At 42.4% G+C, this 13,209-nt stretch overlaps 1 protein-coding gene across 1 annotated transcript in view; it reads right to left on the reverse strand.

Moving 5' to 3' along the window:
- Positions 1 to 13,209, reverse strand: part of Cnst (consortin, connexin sorting protein) — an 86,727-nt gene that overhangs the window by 26,740 nt on the left and 46,778 nt on the right. The gene's annotated exons all lie outside the window — the stretch shown is intronic.

Below are 13,209 nucleotides of genomic sequence, written 5' to 3' on the forward strand. Positions count from 1 at the left end.
CCTGCCTCTGCCTCCCGGTTGCTGGGATTACAGGTGCCACCACTGCCTGGCTTGTATTGCTATTTTTAGAAAGGCCAGGCTATCGAAGTGATAATGTTTGTCCAGCATGCTCCAGGCTCTGACTCCAGCCCCGAGCACCATAAACACAGTTTGAAGATGTAGCTCAGCGGCAGTGTGCTTACCTAGTATATGGGGGGACCTGGGATCAACCCCAGCACAACAACAAAAGAGAGAGAAAGTAAGGTGTGCAGGGCCACACATGCACCGAACACCAGAGTCCAGTCTTAGGAGGCGATGATAGGAAAGGCTTCTCACTCACCAGTTTCCTTCTAAAGGATCTTTAAAATGAAAACAAAACAATACTGAATCAGGCATGCACCTTAATCCCATCTACTGAGGATAAGGCAAAATAGCTTAAGCCTATGAGTTCAAGGCCAGCCTAGACAAAAAGTGTGCTGTCACAATCAAACACAGTTAATTAATTAAGAATTTCTTTGATTAAAAAATTTTGAACTCCTAAAAAGTCTCCACTATATTTTATCCTTAGTGTCACACTTGTTTCTTTCCTACATCTGGCCTGGTCTTGCAACCACATATGTGTTGGGGCATTAATTTCCCACTACATGCTCTAGAATCCAATAATATATCATCTAGCAAGTGTCTTTATCCTAGACTCAAGAATGTACAAAAGTGAGTAAAATATTTCAAACTTTAAAAGCAACACTTAATTCCACACATGCAACTTTCCCCATCTTTCCTATGCTGCTAGTAAGTAACCTTAAAACAGAAATCAGGGCAGTTCCAGGACACATGCTCTCTGGTCTCTGCTGGGAAGCCGCATGTATTGACGCACTCTTTATGCCTTGGAGTGCTGCGTTTTGAGTTAGGCCAGTCCCCAGGCTTACACTCTGCAGCTAACACACTTGCAGATGAAAAGTGAAATGCATCAATTACCTGTCTTCCCACTGAATAACCATTTCAAATAGTTTCATTTGATGCTGGCACTTTAAGTAATTGCGTTAGCATAGAGTTAAGTTTGTCTTTCCTCTAATAAGCAGCAGCCTTTGCCATGGATTGCAGAAGTGCCTCATGGAACAGTGACAGGGTTCTGACGCTGTACAAAGTGCAGCAAGCACTTCTTAAAGAAATACATTCATGCTCTGTCTTCAGTCTGGGCCAGGAAGGGAGCTTGTGATGGAGCACTCGCCCTGGCATCAATACACAGCACAAGAAAGAAGTCAATACAAAGATGATGTATTCTGGCCGGGCAGTGGTGGCACACGCCTTTAATCCCAGCACTTCGGGAGGCAGAGCCAGGCGGATCTGTGAGTTCAAGACCAGCCTGGTCTACAGATTGAGATCCAGGAAAGGCGCAAAGCTACACAGAGAAACCCTGTCTCAAAAAAACCAAAAACCAAAAACCAAAAAAAAAAAAAAATGATGCATTCTGTGGAGATTCTCTCAGTCTGTGAACTGTAATGCCATAAGGACAATCACTTTTTAGGAGTTCTCACCATTGTTTATACTGTATACTGAACTTCTTGGTTGAGAAGCAGAATTTTTATATAGTAAGTAGATCTGTCTCATACTCTGTGTGCCCACATATAAATTATCTTCTTATATTTGGGAAAAAAAGATTTTTTTAGGACCTTGATAAGATAAAGTGTGTATGACCAGACCAGTGAACTAAAATATTGGTAACATTTAGCATAACTTGTGATACTTAAAATATTCCACATAAGCATTTTTTTACATTACACTACATTGCTTTTACTTTAATTATTTTGTATGTGTATGTGTGTGGGTGTATGTCTGCTACATGTGGAGGTCAGAGGACAGTGGGCAGGAATTGGTTTCCTTTTCCTCCATCAGCGTTCCGGGACTGGCTAAGGTGTGCTGACAAGGACCTGTGTGTGCTGAGCCATGGAGACAGACCACTTTACACTTCAGAGCGCGTTCTACTGATTCCTTAGGTTTCTAGTAAAAATAAATAAATAAAGGATTTCATTTGTAGATCCCTATCTCTATTTTCTAGTACAAAGAACAATAAAGTAGTTGTTAAGCTCGTAAAAGCAATAAAAAAGGAAGAACTTTGGCCAGATTTCCCACAAGAAATAGTATGTGTAGAAATAGTATGTATAGAAACAAATTTGAGCACTTTATTTGTTTAAGTTAAAAACAAAAAAGCAACCATTTTTATACAAATAATGAAGATAATTAAATACTTGTAATTTTTCAGTCTAAACTTGGATTCTATATTTTACTTTGATTTTTATCAAGTCTTTCTACTATGTTACAGATCGATTAATACAAACTACAGGACACTGCTAATATTCGACCATTTTGAAATCTCTATGGAGTGAGAAAGTCTAAGCTGCATGGCTGTTTAAGGTTTGGCTTATGCAGACAAAAATGGTTACAGATACATAGTACAGCAGGTTGAGACAGGAAAAAACCTCTAAACAGGTTACAGTGTGTTCAACAATGTGCGTAGGCTTAAGAGAAAAAAAAAAGATTAGATAGTCATAAAATAAATAAATAAGTAGTTTAAAAATAATAGAGTATGGGTTGGAGAGATGGCTCAGAGTTGAAAGCACCGGCTGCTCTTTCAGAGGTCCTGAGTTCAATTCCCAGCAACCACATGGTGGCTCACAGCCATCTATAGTGGGGTCTGATGCCCTCTTCTGGCATAAAATAAATAAATAAATGAATAAATAAATAAGTAAATAAAAACAATAGAGTCTTTAAAGAAAGAGTAACGTACCAGGCAGTGGTGGTGCATACCTTTAATCCCAGCTCTTGGGAGGCAGAGACAAGCAGATCTCCATGAGTTCTAGGTCAGCCTGGTCTACAAAGTTGAGTTCCAGGACAGTCACAGTGGTTACATAGAGAAACCCTGCCTCAAGGAACTTAAAAATAAATAAGTAAATAAATAAAAGAGTAATAAAAATAAGTCACATAGAGATGGGAAATATATGGGGAGTCTGGATCCTCTATTTATTGTGTCGTTTTTTAAATTTTTTGAATGACAGTTGCTGGGAGACATGGGATTGTGAAAGGGACTCCTGAAATAAACCAGCCTAGAAACTTTAAGAATGCCTTAACTTTAAAATGGAATTCAAAAAACATATTGCTTTGGAAAAGAGGTTGTGCTTTTGTTTCCACAGGAAATGGAAAGCTATGGATTCCTTCAAAATTAACAAAGATCTTGGCTGCAGATGTGAGGGAGAAAGCCAGAAAAGACTACAGGACAGGGGACATGTATGCTGATCCCTCTACATCGGAACAGCTCAGACTGGATGAGACATGATAAATCTCGCTGGCTACAGTTTGGTTTTACGTCCAAATGGACTTATAAAGTTGACAGATGTCTTTTACCTGCTCGAATATAAAACAAATCATCTTTAGCTGACTTGTGCATACTGTACATTCCATATTTATGTTAATACAGATAGGTATGTTACCTTTAAAAATTTACATGATTTCAGAACAAAAGGACTGGACATGAATAAAAACAAGACAAGTAGCCAAAATGATCTAGCATGTCAGAATGCCTGTTACAGTTTCCTCAAAGATCTACACCCAGAACAGCTTCAAAGCTGCTAGCTGAGATGGCCCAGCCTCACAGACTACTCCAGCCTAGACTTCAGATAAGCTCTACACTTTCCCATCTTGACCACTATCCCAATTTTCTCAGGTTCCCCTAGAGATGCTGCCAGTCCCCAGAGAGCAGGAGGCAGTCTAGAGAACACAATGCCCTCATTCCCAAGAGGTGGGATGGATGGTTTCTTGTCATTCAGTAGATGTTTGTCATTGTTTAGGAGGGTTGGTTGCAAGTTGTTATTTGTAATGGTCAGAGAGGAAACTAAGCAAAGGATCTTTTTCCAAAATAAATAAATACAATGGGGGAGATATAGGAAAGAACTGACTCTACTTTTAACATAAAAAAGATAGGATAAAAAAGTAGATTATTAAATCTACTTTTAAGCTAAAAAAAACCCCCCCTATTAATCTCAAATATTTCACATTGGTATGGATTTTTGTATACTGATACAAGTTTAAGGTTATTTTTGTTCTACTGCATGTATGTTTCTACTCTTGTTTAAGGTATTGTACCTGTGCAACTCATCTGAAAATTAAGAAATACAGTTAGTAGTTAGTCATCTATCATAATCAAACTTGTAGTCACGTTAGGTATGTTTTCAAGGTTAAGGCTAGGTTTCTTTAGCTCAGATATACTTAATAGATAATGGCCCTCAAACTTGTCAGATATCTGATGAATATGGCACTTAAAATGTTTAACAGAAAAAGCTTACTATGACAGACAGAGATGCTTCTCATCGTGTTGGTAACTGCGGTGATGCTGCTACCTGGGATGAAAGGTTTACTGCTACAGGTTCAGAGAAGAATTGCCAGGACCAGCGTGTTTCAAGAAAGCGTCAGCAAAGGTCAGTTTGGAAACGTTTGGCAAGAGAAATGCTGGGGAGAAATTGCTGTGAAGATTTTCTCTTCTAGGGAAAAACATTCATGGTTCCAAGAGACAGACATTTATCAGACTGTGATTACTCCAAACCACAGAGGAGGCACACACACACACACACACACACACAAACAAAAAAAAAAAAAACAAAAAAACAAAAAAACAAAAAACAAACAAACAAACAAACAAAAAACTACAGGGAACCATGACCACATCTAACAGTGACTTTGAAATCTTCAAAAGGATGACAGGATCCCACAACGATGATTCCACATGGACTATGATAAAGCCATTAAGCTGATTAACACCACGGAAAGATCGGCTTTGGACTACAAACTGTTCAGGAAAATTTCGAGATGACTGGCTGAGATGATCCAGCCTGACAGACTACTTGAACAAGGACTTGAAACAAGCACTGCATTTTCTCATTAGGCAGAGACTGATACAGGACTTGACAATTAACCCCAAAAATAGAGTTTTTGTTTAAAGAAGAAAAAGGAGAATATAGATATGAGGTAGATCACTGAATCTACCCTGAGAAAAAAAGATAAAGAAATAATAGGGTAAATGGGTAGATCACTGAATCTACACTAAAAAGAAAAAGGGAAAGATATAAAAATGACAAAAGGTAGATTATTGAATCTATTATGAAAAGAAAAAAGAGAATATGAATATGATAAGAAAAAAAGATCAATTTTTGAATCTACTTTTAAAAAGGAACTACTTGTTTTAAATAGGATAAGTAATGAAAAAATTTTTGTCTGAATTTGTCAGGTGTTACTGGACTGGACATTGTTATATATAATGGAGTTTTTCGCCTGAATCTGTCAAATGTTAATGTACTAGACATCGCTAATGTAATATTGACTGTGTATATTGTATATAGTTATTGGATATGATTTTTCTTGTATTAGTTATAAGCTTTTTTAAATTTTAGACAAAAACAGGGGAAATGTGGTATTATGTTCCCAAAAATATTGTGCAGGCTAATAAACTTATGTGGGGTCAGAGAACAGGACCGCCACAATATTAAACTTGAGGATAGGCAGTGGTAGCACACGCCTTTAATTCCTAGCATTCCAGAGACAGAAATACCTCTGGATCTGAGTTCAAGGCCACATTAGAAACAGCCAGGCATGGTGACACACACCTTTAATCCCAGAAATCCAGTCTTTAATCCCAGGGAGTGGGGAAATGCTGTGGATATCGCTCTGTGTAAATAAAGTTCCGATTGGCCAGTGGCCAGGCAGGAAGTATAGGCGGGACAAGAGAGAAGAGGATTCTGGGAAGTAGAAGGCTGGGAAGAGACACCGCCAGCCGCCGCCATGAGAAGCAACATGTAAAGACACTGGTAAGCCACAAGCCATGTGGCAAAGTATAGACTAACAGAAATGGGTTAATTTAAGATAGAAGAAGCAGATAACAAGAAGCCTGCCACTGCCATACAGTTTCTAAACAATGTAAGTTTCTGTGTGCTTTCTTGGTTGGGTCTGAGCGACTATGGGACTGGCGGGTAAGAGAGATTTGTCCTGACTGTGGGCCAGGCAGGAAAACTCTAGCTACAAGGGTAGAAAGTAGAAAGATATATAAGGCATGAAGAGCAGAAACTAGAAGCATTTGGCTGGTTAAGCATTTGGCTGGTTAAGCTTTTAGGCTTTTGGGCAACAGTTCAGCTGAGATTCTTTTGGATGAGGACTCAGAAGCTTGCAGTCTGAGGAAACAAGACCAGCTGAGGAACTGGTGAGGTGAGGAAACTGTGGCTTGTTCTGCTTCTCTGATCTTCCAGCATTCACCCCAATAACTGGCCTCAGGTTTGTTCTTATTAATAAGACCTGTTAAGATTCCTGCTATATCAAAAGCTTACTATGACAGAGATTCCCAGATCCTAACAGTGACCTAGATGTCTTCATCCGGATTATGGTAACGCTAACCACTGAGAAAGACTGACAAATGCAGCCCCTCTCACCAGGACCAAACTATGGACAAGGCAGAATACTGAAGAGTTGACTGTCCCACGTTGGGTGCTATTCATAGGTATTCTTTTTTTTGTCCCACCAGCCAGCTCCCAAATAAACAGGGAGACTTCTTATTAATTATAAAAGCTCAGCCAACAGCTTAATTTCTTTCTAACTAGCTCTTATCACTAAATTAACAAATTTCTTTTTTGTTGTTGTTTTCCGAGACAGGGTTTCTCTGTGTAGCTTTGCACCTTTCCTGGAACTCACTTGGTAGCTCAGGCTGGCCTCGAACTCACAGAGATCGCCTGGCTCTGCCTCCTGAGTGCTGGGATTAAAGGCGTGTGCCACCACCACCTGGCGCAAATTAACAAATTTCTATTAATTTAAGTGTTGCCATGTGGTTCATGGCCTGTTACTTCATCTCCTACATGTCATGCTTCCTCTGCATCTGGCTGGCAACTCTGCCTTCTTCTTCCCAACATTCTCTCTGCCCCCAAAATCCTCCCTAGCTTTTGGCCATTTAGCTTTTCATTAAGCCAGTTTTAGTAACATATCTTCACACTGTGTAATGGAATGTAATGGAATATTCCACAACAATGGTGCTACCAGTAGTATGCTGAGAAACCTTTCAGAGTTAGTTCTGGTATGTTGGGGGCCCTGGTGTGTGGAGTGTGCATTCCTGTCATATCCAACACGGAGCTGCCAACAGCTGGGAAGACGCTCAACATGATCACCATCAGCTAGAAAAAGCAGGTTCCAGGGTATCACTGGGTTATGCCTAATAGAAATTGCTAGAAACCTTTCATCTATGGCCTTGTAAAGAAAATTAAACAGTTTTGCACAGAGTTCTTCTTAGACATGAAAATACAATGCCTGGCTCTTTAAAGCCACTGCCTTGCCTTTTGTAATTGGCACATGGTAACTGCTCTCATGTGAGAAGTTTTGATGAGTTTCATTCATATATATTCAGATGGGGGGTGCAGAAATATAATTTTCAGTCAGTTTTTAGGTTTCTATGGCAGCTGTTGTTGTTTGAGTCAGGGTTGATATAGGGTAACTATATCCCAAGCTGACCTTGAACTCACTATGTAGACCAGGCTGGCCTCAATCTTACAGCAACCCTCCTGAGTCAACCTCTCCAGTGCTGAGACTGTAGGTGTCCACAGCCCCATCTGTGAGCTCTGGAACCACAAGGGCAACAAAACCCAGGCTTCAAAGTAAATGTGTTTCTCGGTAAAAAGGGAAACTTCAACATAAATATGCAGAATATTTACTCTGTAAAAAGCCCCTCCACATATGTTGAGCAGGACAATGAGGCAAGCCTCACTGCCCCATTTATCTAAACCTGCAAAGCAGCCTGGCAGAGCAGGTGGACCTTGAATGTGTCACTTTGATCTTTAAAATGGTCAGAACCAACCACATCTATAAGACACAAAGTCAAGCCTTCTACCTCAGCTTCCCTAGTGTTTGGAAGTGCACTAACTTGCACTGGGCTCTTGATAAACTTTGAGACATTGTCTCATACTGTAGCTCAGCTTCCCTAGTGTTTGGAAGTGCACTAACTTGTACTGGGCTCTTGATAAACTTTGAGACATTGTCTCATACTGTAGCCCAGGCTGACCTTGAATCTCCGGAGATCCGATTGTCTCAGCTTTGAACACCCCGCCCCCAATTCATCACTTTGGAACTCCGCTTTGTTGGGTGCTCAGATGAAGGAATCCTGAGGAAGACTGGATGGGCTCAAACTCCCATCCAATATCTTCTTTCCCTCTTTTCAATCCCAGGGTTCTGGACAGCCACACCTAGTGAGTGCAATCAACAAACTGAAAATGACTGGCTTCATCCAAATGTCTGAGAGGGTTTGGCAGGAAAGACACTGAGGTTCTCTTAGGCATCTCACCACAGCCCCACCTTTGACAAGGTGACCGAGGTGTCTTCTGTTAAGTCCCAGATCCCCTACCGGTCAGAGATGTCTAGCTTCATTTACACCCCTCCCCCCCCCCCCCCCCCCCGACAGGGTTTCTCTGTGTAGCTTTGCGCCTTTCGTGGAACTCACTTGGTATCCCAGGCTGGCCTCGAACTCACAGAGATCTGCCTGCCTCTGCCTCCCGAATGCTGGGATTAAAGGTGTGCACCACTACCGCCTAGCTTATTTACTTTTGAACACATCTCCTATCAACATCTCTATTCTGAAAGTCCTTGGTGTAATTATGGTTCCTTCCAAACATTACCACTGGGATAACCCTGGGAAATGGGATAACCCTTCCTCTTCCTGAGGGGTGTGAGGGAGTAGTGTCTTCCTCAAGTTCAGACCTTGGGAACACACAGGACTAGAAGCTGTGGAGCTGAGCACATGTCACAGTTCTCGAGTTTTCCCTGAGATAAACAAGGGCAATTTTCCCAGAGCCTCACAGGGCAGCAGGGAACTTCCAGGGTATGCCTAACCCACCTCCTATCCCAGGGCACCCAGGCTTTCCAGTGACTCTATGTCCCCAAAGCCCCCTTTAGCATATATGATCCTGACACCCCCAACAGAAATCTTGTGCAAGGGCATTTTCATTAAACACATGAACACCAACACACACACACACACACACACACACACACACCAGAACTGCTCTAAGGGCTGGCAGAGAAAATATTTCTAGTGTATGGCCATACCACCTTGAATCTCATCTGATCTCAGAAGCTAAGCAGGCTCCAGCCTGGTTAGTACCTGGATGGGAGAAAACACATTTCTAACCAAGCAATTAGATTTTTTTAACCTGTATTTTTATTTTTTTAAAGTTCTATATCAATAATTTATACACATTTACTATTATTCTTTTGTTTTAACTTGCTTTTTGAGACAGGGTCTCAAGTATCCCAGGCTGTGCTCCAATTAGCTATATACCAGAAGATGACCTTGGGTTCTTCGTTTTCCTCACCACCTCCCAAGTATCGGGACTACAGGTGTGCACCACCACCCCAGCCTATGTGCACTATTTCTTGATTTCCCATTCTTCAACAAGGGATGAGTTGCTAAGTTCTCTGCTTGTGGCCATCCCAACCTTTCAAACATGCACAGTCGTTTTCTCACACATTCATCTGTCTCATGTTAACATACTGAGATCCTGGGTAAACATCTCATGTTGTACACCTTATTCAAAGCCCCCTCATATAGTAAACTCTTTACTTGGCATGAAAAGAGCTTTGTTTTCTTTGGAGTTGTCCCTCGTTCCTGCCATCCCTACTCCCCAGTGCTGGGGACTGAAAATGTTCAGCATACATTCTACCCCGAGCTATATTCTCAATATAGTTATGTTAATTAACAAAACAATCTAACTGGGAGGGGGGTCTGGATGTGGTTGTACCTCCCTTTAATCCCAGCACATATGAGTAAACATATCTCTGAGTTTTGAGGCCAGCCTGGTGGCCTACACAGCAAGTTCTGAGTTCTGGAGTTAGATGGTGAGATCCTAATCTCAAAAGAGAAGGGTGGGTACAGGAGATGGCTTGAGGGGTAAGGGGCCTGCTATCATGCATCCTTTGCAGCTACTAGGCATGGTCTTGACAAGCAGCCTCTGAACTGGTTGCATAGTATTTGTAAGAGGGCACCAGATCTCATTACAGATTTTTTTTTTTTTTTTTTTTTTTTTTGGTTTTTCGGGACAGGATTTCTCTGTGTAGCTTTGTGCCTGTCCTGGATCTTGCTCTGTAGACCAGGCCTGCCTGGAACTCACAGAGATCCTCCTGGCTCTGCCTCCGGAGTGCTGGGATTAAAGGTGTGCGCCACTGCCACCAGGCTTGATTACAGATGGTTTTGAGCCACCATGTGGTTGTTGGGAATTGAACTCAGGACCTCTGGAAGAGCAGTCAGTGCTCTTAACCTCTGAGCCATCTCTCCAGCCCCAAGGCTTTTACTATATACCAAACACTACTACATGCTCATGTTCATTAACTCAGCTCATCTTCTACCAACTTTATAATGATAAAGAAGCCAAAAGCCACATAGCTCATCAAAATGCCATTCTGCTCACTGAGCTCCCTTCCCAGGTCAAATGCAGACTGCCGAGAAGCGGGATGAGCTTCAGTTAGAGGGCGAGGATTCTGTGTGTTTCTGGGGAAACAGGGCAGAGTTTCTGTGAAGAAAGAACAGATACTTTCGGCCCACTCAAGATTACTATTGTCTTCCTGGCTAAAATGGGCCCTTTCTTTCCCTCCTGATTTGCCCCTGACCAAGGATCACCTGCCATAGAAAAGAATTTTCTTAATTCTAATGCATAGCTTATAGTTTGTTTGTGTTCTGACAAATACAGCTTTCCTGGAGATCAGAGGGCAGAGCTAGCCACTAGTCAACCATAGAGGCCAGGCCGTGGTGGCTCACACCTTTAATCCCAGCACTTGGGAGGAGGAAACAGGAAGATCAGGAGTTCAAGGCCACCTCGGGCTATAAGAGATTGAACCAGTCTAAAAGAGAAAGAGAGCTGGGCTGTGGTGGTGGTGCACACCTTTAGTCGCAGCACCAGGGAGGTGGAGGCAGGAATACAAGGTGTGGAGACAGGATCTCAGCCCCCTTTGGGTCAGAGGATCTGGAGAGGTTAGAGCTGCTGCTCTGCTCCCCTGATCTTTCAGTTTTCACCCTCCATATCTGACTCCAGGTTTTTATTCAGACTAATTAGGATCACACTTCAGAAACTCCATGGAAAGATCTGTCTGCCTTGTTGTTTCCATCTTTATCTTAAATACCCTTTCCCTAACGTTTCATTGAAATTCTGCAGTGGAGTTCAAACCATAGGAAAATGAACAGCCACATACTTTTGCCCTTGGTTTGGCAATGAGTGTCATTTTGTTAAATTTGCTTTCTCTCTGTCCTTCTCCTCCAACATCTTTTCTCCCAATCAACAACTTCAAGAAGAGCTTCAGGGCTCACTCCAAGTATCTCTGATACCTGCACTTTGATCACCCAGGAACAAGGACACTCTCCTATAGAACCATAACTTCATCAGCCACAGAAAAAATGATGCTTGGGGCTTGAGAGCGGGCTCAGGTATGCTCTTCCAGAGGGCCAGAGTTCACACATGACAGGCAGCTCGGAATGCTCTGCAACTCCAGCTCCAGAGGATCCAACACCTTCTGGTCTCCAAGGGTGTGTGTACACACACACACACACACACGTTTTTAAAAACTTTAAAAAAAGATTCTTTATGACAGTGCTATTTGAATGCAGCCCATATTGAAACTTCTTCCGGGTTATTTTAAACATGGATGCATCTAATCCCATAGCAAATTTTAGTACTAGTGTTGAGGAACTCAATGTGAGAAAATGGTAATAAGGAGGATGAAGCAGCCGTGACCACTTTTTGCAAACTCAGCCCACCATGCAAATGCAACAAAGGCTGGAAAGCCAAGGGAGGGTTGCCTTGGTGCATGGTCCTCAAGGACGGCAAGTCAGCCATGTTCTACAGGCCAGGCAGCAGGCCGTGCTTCCTCGACAGTCACACGGCAGCTAACACAAATCTGTAAAAATACACATCTTAATGCCCTGGAACAAAATGTGTTTTCCTTTTAAAAATCCCCTGATGGTTTACTACAGAAGTTGACACAGAAGCACATGAGATGAAAAGTTAAGGGCTGGAGTGTAGCTCAGTGTGGCAGACAGCTTGTTCAGCCCTGGACCTGGGATGCTGGTTCATGACTGCAATCACATCACTTGAGGGGAGGAGGCAGGAGGATCAGAAAGTCAAGGCACCTTGAGCTACACAGCTAGGAGACATGAAATCCCCCTCTCACAAAGGAGAGAAAGGAAAAGAAATAAACAAAAACCTTTCTCTAGTCCCAAGTACCAAGCATTTTCATTTTAACTGCAAATAAAATACAAATCACAAACTTAAATTTTTCCCAAGTGATCTCATTTTTAGAAGGCTTCCTATTTCTTTCCATGTTCTCCACCTTTCAACACACCCCACCTCCCAATCTTCAGAAGATTCTGTTTCCAGAAGTGAAACTGCATTCTGGGTATTTGAGGTGTCACTACTAAGTAGCTGAGTGCCTACAGTTATCCCCAGCATCACAAAACAATAACAGCACCCCAGCTTAAAACAACAATAACAATAGCATCCCCCCCCCACACACACAAAGGCCTCCTCACTGATAAAGGCTTCTAGCCCGCATCTCGCCTGCCTCTTTCCTTCTTCAACTGTGATATCCCAGCCACACCTTCACAGCCTAGTTGCTCTGCTGTGATGGCTCACTTTTCTTCTCTTTTAAACATTTAAAAATTTACGTATATGGGTGTTGCCTGCACGGTGTATGTCTGTACACCTCTGTGTATCTGATGCCTGCAGGGGCCAGAAGAGGGCGTTGAGATTCCCCCGGAACTGGAATTTCAGACAGTTTGTGAACTGCCCTGTGGATGCTGGGAATTGAACTAAGTCCTCTGGGAGAGCAGCCAGTGCTTTTAACTGCTCCAGCACCTGCTCACCCTGAACCACCCATCTCAAGAGCTGCCTTCTTTTCCCTGTAGCTGACTGGGCAGAGTTAACTGCTGAGCCTTAGACTCATCCACTCTGACAGCACAAATTCCCCCCTTGTATCGACATACTTATTTCTCGCGTTTCAGCACGCTGTCTTTAGAACATGCCTTAGGAGTCTTTGTTCCTTCGGTGGCCTCTTGGCATCCAGTTGGAGCTTACCAAACTCTTGCCATACTGATTCTTCTTTATGCTTGGCTGAATCACTGAATAAAGGCATTGGCTACTGTCCAAATGACAGACCACTCAGGGTGCAGCG

The sequence above is a fragment of the Onychomys torridus genome, chromosome 11, assembly GCF_903995425.1.
Source record: "Onychomys torridus chromosome 11, mOncTor1.1, whole genome shotgun sequence".
Classification (NCBI taxonomy): Eukaryota; Metazoa; Chordata; class Mammalia; order Rodentia; family Cricetidae; genus Onychomys; species Onychomys torridus.